Source organism: Caloenas nicobarica, chromosome 2 (genome assembly GCF_036013445.1).
Source record: "Caloenas nicobarica isolate bCalNic1 chromosome 2, bCalNic1.hap1, whole genome shotgun sequence".
In the NCBI taxonomy this organism is placed as follows: domain Eukaryota; kingdom Metazoa; phylum Chordata; class Aves; order Columbiformes; family Columbidae; genus Caloenas; species Caloenas nicobarica.
The window spans coordinates 123,385,445-123,393,410 of record NC_088246.1 but is presented as its reverse complement, the minus strand read 5'-3'; positions in this window follow the sequence as shown (position 1 = coordinate 123,393,410).

The window sequence follows — 7,966 nt, the reverse complement described above, 5'->3', positions numbered from 1 at the left end:
GTCTTTGATAATATTTTTTTTCCATCGTCTTAGTCCCACTTCACTCTTTCCAGCTCTTCAGTGAGTTTGGAAAGAGGACCTTGCTGTTGACAGTTCTAGTCCATTCTCTGTATGCCTGTATGGTTGAATGAAGCAAATACTTTTGTCTCATTGTGTAGATGAGTCATATTTTCCATTGCACATACGTAGTTTAACCTATCCATTGATCACAAAAAATAGCGCATGAGCTTTAATGCCCTCATGCTGGAGCAGGTTGGTAAGCTTTTAGTAGAAAGTTCTTTTTTGGAAAATCCTAATTCTTACAAACTTGAAATGTCCCAGAGAAATACAATCTAATGTTTAGGAAACTTCTCAGGAGTAGACCTGCTACTGTGTAATCCGGCATGAAAGAAGTGATCTGCTGTTACAGGAAGACACCTTGCTCTCTAAATTCTATGCCATTGATTAAATACCTTTCTTCAAGGGGTTCCACAGTTCATTTTTTTTTCCTTAATTGCAAGAATTAAGCGTCAAAACTGCAACATTTTCTATGCAATCGAATGAGTGTTCAGTAGCCATCAATGGCATCAGTCTCTCTCCTAACTACAAAGCATACTTACAACCATTTTATAGATAAATTAAGAAATGAGAAGGAAAAGAGGGTAAAATGAATTTATTTTCACTATCCATTAAACAAAGTGTTCATATTTTAACTTTTCTGTGAACTTATTTTATTAACGTTGCGTTCCTTTACCTGTCAGGAAATGACTCATTGTTTTTGTGTTTCTCAGACAACTGAATTCAATATGTCTGTCTTGCATCTTTTGTTTTAAACAACAGGCAGTTTATTCTGCAGAAACATCTTGAGGTGTCACTGAATCTCAGCCTAGCTTAGGTAATTAGCTGTAATTTCACTGGCAATCAAATTTTGAGGCAAAAATCAACATTTTGAAAAATGGTATTGTCTACATGGTAATTATTCAAATGAAGGCACCTCTCCTTGCTTCCTATGACAGATATAGAAGATGAAATTGTAAACCTATCCAGGTGTTTAATTCATAATTCATTGGGGTTTTTCCAACTTTAAATAATTTTTCATTCAAGCATCCTCTATATGGATAAAGAGAACCAAAATTCTACTTATAAGTATTATTTTTATGTAAGGAAAAGAAATGTATAAAGCACGTCCTGTACTTTTAACTATAATCTAAATAAAAAGGAAGTCTAATGATGAGGTTGTTCAATCATCGCCTTGTAGATGTTCTTGGAAACCAGTTTTAAAAGATGAGGTGAAAAAAATGACGTATCTGCTCTCTTGTGCTAATGATTACATTTCTATTTTGCTGAACTTTATATGTTGACTGGTGTGAGAAGTGTATTCTTGAGAGTTTATACTTACCATTTTCAAATGAATTGGAAACCTTTAAAACGAAATGAATTTTTACCGCCTAAAGAACAGAGAGCCTTTGCTGAGAGTTTCCACCCACATGTTCTGAGTACAGGAACGCTGCTTAATGACCAGTGGGGAGACACTTATGCCAGTACAAAAACCAGAAAAGTGGGGAAGAAATAGCAATCCTTTTGTTTTCTACTTATCATAGAATCTGTACCATGTTCTGTGAATGTTCTTCACCTGCTCTTCATGTTTTAAGTTGCTTCATATTTGTTATATTTAAATAGTTTAATTATTTTCCTGGGTTGGTGGGATTTTTTTTTTCCTATGGGGGATTTCTGCAGAAGCTGAAACACTTTGCTACAGGCTGGATGCTATTTTCCTTTATGGCCATACCTTCTCATCTTCGTTAAATACGGTGTCAGCCTCCCTGCTTGCACTGTTTATACTTGTGATCCTCTTGCTGAATTAACAGGTGGAAAATTAATGACAGCACTCCTTTGCTGTAGAGCAAGCATATTGGCTTCGGGCTGGGTTGTAATGGAAAGCCTCAGCATAATGGTCTCAACTCTTTGACTGCTCCACACTAGTTGTATAGTGTTTTCACTTTCTTCGCCAATGGCACCTCATGCTCATTCCAAGGGAGCGATGTACCCACCATTTATGGCCAGTTCTGCTGCCAGGATGACTTATTTGTGTTTTCACAGCAAGTTATTAGTCAGACATTGAAGCTACCTGCTTCAGACCATAATTATTATCCCATCGCTCACACTAGCATTGTGGTGAATTAAATATTTGTTTTTAACATAATGCTCTTTCCCATATGATGCTTTAACACTCTGGCCTGCTTGCAAAATCCTGTTTTGTGGGTTCAGGAGTTCAGTTGATTTGTGTATTATGAGCCCTTCACTCAGTGAAGGCAATGGAGCCAGTTTAATGGAGTGAAGGAGGGAGTGGGTGTTTGACTATGTGCAGAGGAGCGGTAGACCATGCTGAGACCAGAGGTCCGGCTGTTGTTGACCTGTGACCATGCTCATGATGTGAGGTCTTTAGGAGGGTGGTTTGCCTCATGCCTTTCCTTGCAATGAACCACGCTGCTGCGACTGCGTTGACCCCTGGATGCCAGTGTGAGGAAGAGGAGAGGGGGGAGTTGAAGCCCTGTCCTCATTGACACAAACCCTGAGAATCAGTACCCAGATGGTCCAGACCATTTCAGCAATTTTAGCTCCATGGCCAGCAGAACAAAATGTAATTTCTGAAACTGTTGTTGAAGTTTAACCCTTCAGTTGAGTGCTAAGTATGTCCCTGCAGGATCAGTGGTGAAACAGTTCTGCACGTTGTTCTCAAAGAAACTAAGTCCAGGACACTGTTTGAAGCTTACCCCCTTTTCTGCAAAGTGTGATGTTGCAAGAGGTATTGATTCAGAAGTCCCCCCAAAAATTCAGTCTATTGCTCTGCCAGTTCTGTCTCTTTGCAGTCACAAATATTCAGAGTTCCAACCACTTGCAGTTTTGGCATTTATAAATCTTTTATACAACTCCAGAAAGTACAGTGTCCACATTTTTAGCTTCTTAAAATAGATGAATAGTTTCTACAGGATGTCTGTCACTGTTGCATAACCTTCTTTGATTTCTTTCTGAGAGAATATTTTTGTTAAGTCTATGAACACAATTATTAGAAAAATGACAGAGCAATAGTAACACTTCCATTTATGCATGCTTAATTATTCCTTTTTAAACAAGCATATGATTATTACATGAAAGTTGAAGGAGTTGATTCGGTAGTTATTTTCATTTTTTTCACATCTAGAATGGATTTTAAATGTGATGAAATTCCAGTGCAGGGGAGGTCTGTTACTAAATTTTTGAAGGCATAAAATGGATCTTGACAAGTTACTATTTCAAGGGTGTCTCAGGAATCCAGGAGACTTTTTATAACACAGTATTCATGGGTTACTTCAATGAAAAGGAAAAAAGCAAACTATTATTGTCATATATTTTTTTACATAAGTAATGCTTAAATCTATTTTTAAAGATATAGAATTATATGCTTTCTTATTTTAAAACCGGATTAAAAAAAATCAGAGCTGTCTTTTATTGAACTGCATCCAATTATGTATGCTGGATAGTCAAGCAGTTATTTTGTTGTTTGAAGACACTTTTCGTTTGTGTTTATTTGATGAGCAATAAAAGCAGATGATAAATATGGTAACAGCTACAATGTAATTACTTGCTTTCTTCCTTCTGTGTTTCATCCTTTAGGAAATGATTGTAGCTAAGGCAGTATGCCTGAGCTCTTAGTGCACTGCCTCTAACATATGTTTCTATGTAGGTTGCGTGGCATTAAAACAGCAATACAGTGTTGTTGTGCGGATAGCTATATGACTGGGTGATGTTTTGAATGTGCTTAATGTAAAGCCGATAATTCCTTTCACATGTTTTTGTCTAACTTGAGAATATTCTTTTCATTAGACCAACTTCCTCTAGGCCCGCTTTTAAAAGTTGCATGTCTTGAAGACAGACATCAGAAAAGAGTAATTTCCTGCAAGGCATTAGTTAAAGTAGCCTGTGTTTCTTCTCTTTACACTAAGTTCTAATTTTGATTTTTGATTGAAAGTATCTTCTGTTAAAAAAAAAAATATATATACATGTATATATATAGATAAGGGAAACATGAGACTATACAGGCTACAGTTCTGCTTTGGAAGAAGCAAATCCCAGAAATTTTTGAGAAATAACAGATTTTTAGTTCAAATAAAGAAGGGAGAAATACAGCTAATGTATAAAGTAACTCACTGGCTATTGGAGTAGAAGATACTTTCTTAAGGACAAGTAATATTTTTCTATACTGTAGTTCCACTTTGTAATAGCTGTTACTCATAATTCCATCATTTCTCTGTATAATGTTTTGATAGATGGAAAATAAGGGTCTCAGCTGAGTTGCTTCTCCAGGTCTGTATTTCACATAGACTAAGCCTTACAATCTGCAGCTGTTCTGCATCTTTTTTTTTTCTCCTATTTGTGATACTTTTTCTACTTTCTACACTGTCTGTTTAGCCATTTCTGTGTGTTCTGATTTCTCATCTCTGTTGTTCAATACTGTGGGAGAATACAGATATATATTTTGTGGTTTTTTTTTTTTTTTTGTCTTGAGTAGACTGCATCATTTACTACCCCAAAGTCCTGAACTGTGAAAGAAGAGAAAGAGCAGTACTGTGCCAGGCAGCTAAAGCACATCTGCTGATAGTTTGCTTCTGACCTGAAGATTTCACATTTTGAGTGCCTCTTTGATGGCAATTTTAAAGAGGTGATGGCTTCTTTCATTTCAGGAAGATATTAAAACTATGAAGAGGCAAGAAAAATTTTGCTGTCTTCAGGGTAAAAGTGAAAATTGATAATTCCATGGTATTAGTTCCTGGAAAAAGCTTCAGTAATTGTAAGAAATATCAGAGTGGAAATGATGTTATTCAGGTTTGCAGTGGAAATTAACAATGTGATACAGATTCTAGAGTAATCCTGAAAGTTCACAGATTCAATATTATCATGGCAGAAACAGCTATCAACTTTGAAGAGGGAAGGAAATTTTGATTTTTTTTTTTTTTTTTCCCCCCCACAGCCAAAAGGACAATTGGGGCCAAATCACTGGGTGCAGACTGTTGGGAAGAGGGAGGCCAGTGGTGGCTGCGACCCCAAGGAAAGCCAGCTTTTCTCTGGGGACCCAGTGACAACTCCACATTTCCACACCGACACAAGGATTGTGTGCTGGTGGTATCAGTCACGTACACAGCTGTAGTGTAGCTCAGTGCGAGCTGTGATGCTTTTCCTTTGTGCTAAAGATTATGGGTGTTTTCTGAAGGCTCCTATGTGCTTCACCAAATATTCCGATGGATCCTGTTTTTCCCAGTATTTTCTAGCATGAAAATTTCTCTGATTTTCTAGCATGAAAAAAGGTTCCCATAATCCTCGCTGTTCATAAGATACAAATATATGAAGTAGTTAATGAAAGACATCTGATCCTGCATAGGGCTGTATTTCCAGAGCAGAACGACCATCCCTCATGTGTTACATAAAGATATATTAAAATAATTCAAGAAAGCCTCTAACCAGTTTGCAGATTTGGGAAGGCCTTTTCATACTGCTTTGACTAGAGGTACTGAAGAAATGCTCAAGGCTCTGCTGTATATGCTAAAAATAAAGGCCAAGGCAAGTAAGAGAGCCCAAGCTGGTAGCTTGGGGAAGATCAAAGTTATCCTTATTGTTTTGTGTTACATGATGGGAAAAAAATAAGCACTTGCTTTATGCTTTTACCCTTAATTTCTTGTACCATTATCTCTGTTTAGGCTTCATTGTAATGTTACCTAGCACAGCTACTACAGAGAAACATCTCGGTGGCTTCAGATGAAGGACATCTGATAGTCTAACATTTGTAATGAGCCACAGAGCTTTGACGAGAAGTTCGGGCTTAGACAGGTGATTCCAGGTGCTTATTTTCCTCATCTTGGAGCACTGGGGGAAGATGATGTCCAAAGCCATAAAAGATCTGTACTCTCAAGTTATTTTGCCATTTTCTGATTTGTTTAACAGAAAACTCAGAAAAACCATGTTAGAAACCTACCTACCTGCAGTTTCTCTAACACTGATGTGTCAAGACAGACAATGGTTGAAAATTTAAAAAAATTAAAATCTGTGATTATTTAGGATGCTCAGCATCTGACACTGTGGCAGTACCATGATGTGTGCAGGGAGAAAAGTGGTGCTTTCTGATAATAGTGTTTACAAAAAAGATAATCTCATAAGGAAATGAAGATATCTTCAGACACAGGCAAACAGAGGATTAAGTGACTTCAAGGCACATGAGAAAGTGAATTAAAAATGCCAAATCTTCCATCCTGCTGAAGGAAAGCATCTCTCTTGCTTTAAGGCCCAGTGGTGCCAAATGAAATGAATACAATTCCTCCTGATGGCAGAGCAGTGCTATTTAAAGGAAGGCCCACAAGTCCAGGCAACAGCAAAACATCACTATAACTGAATTTAATGGACAGGTCCTAACCACTCAGAGTTTGGAACAGGTTTTGCCATTTTTAGGAGACATATAATTTTTTTTCTTTTTGCCTTTAGTAGGAATTTGTAACTTTACACAACTTTTTCTCAACTAGCAGGAGAAAGGGGTAGAGATTTTTCTGCTAGGAAAAGCAGTGGCCACTGGATGGGTATCCATGAGGAAAGCAGGTTTTTTTTCTTTTTTTGGTATTTAAATCTCTGAATATCACAACCACAATAGTGGGAAACTCCCATAAAGTTATAAAACAAATAAAAAACCCCTGCTGTTTCTTTGAAATATTGTTTTTTTCCAAATCAGGAAAAAGTCACCTGTGACAAGAAATAGGAGACAAAAGACAACTGATGAAATTCCCTTTGATTTTTTTCTTTAGTCAGGAGAAGCCTCATCTTTAGTAAGAATGGTTTCTGTTAGTGTCTTGCTGAGGTGAACCTTTGACTCCTGTAACATCTGCAATGCCATGGACAAGGTAGTCTATTAACTGATATGGAGTGTTCTGCAAGAATTCAAGCAGTCCTAGATATTAAACACACTATAGGAGATGCTGCAGGATCACGCAGTGGTCAGCTTGGTCAGAAAAATGTTGTTGCAGCCTTTTGCCAGCATTTTTAAAATAATAAAAGGAACCAACAACAATCTGCAAAGAAATACATGTGCCAAAATAAAAATAAACTTCATGACAAAGGCCATCTTCTGCGATTTTATTACAGGTCTATCAATTTAAAGGTATTATTTTAATCATGCATAAGCTAAAGCTCTCAGTATCTGCTCTGTCTAATGTTTGGTTTTTCAAAAATTAAAAAAAAAATCTAATCTCACTTAAAATACTTTTTCACAGGTTTATGCCAGATGTGTCCTTAAAAATCATTCTGCGCCTCTGATACTTGTGGAAAATATAGGTATTGAAAAGAAGGGGGAGGGGGGAATAAAAAACCTGATGCTAATTTATCTTGGGAAAACTAAAATAGTCATGTTAAAAATCCCTTGACATTTTGATGACCAAGCAAATGTATGTTTATTATAATGAGCTCAAACATCTAGGTAATTATTTTGGGAATTGGCCCTTTAAAGTTGTCTTCCACTACAAGCAAATTAGATGTAGTGCCTTAAAAATGAAAAGCATCTGTTGAGCTGTGAACTTTAGCTAGCAAGTATGTTCTCAGAATAACTTTCATGGTGAGAAAGTGTCTGAATTATGGATAAATATGATTTGTTTTTAAGTAATTCAATAGAGGTCCTTATAATTTAAAAAAACAATAGTTTTTCTTTAGACTCATCTATTTCTACAGTGCTGAGGAAAGGCTTTAGAATAACTGTATATTCAGGCAGCATGAGCAGTTCTTCAATCTGCCAGATCTTGATTTCTGAAAATAAGAACAAAGAAATGGTCTTGACTTTTAAATCTAATGCATGTGGCTTAGTTTCCAGCCCATTTTCTCATTTTGCTGGTCTCTGCCCAGGGCACATTAGATGGGGCCCTGGGAGTATGTTGCATGCAAAAATGCTTGAGTGACCCTGTGTCTGCTGGGCTATGGG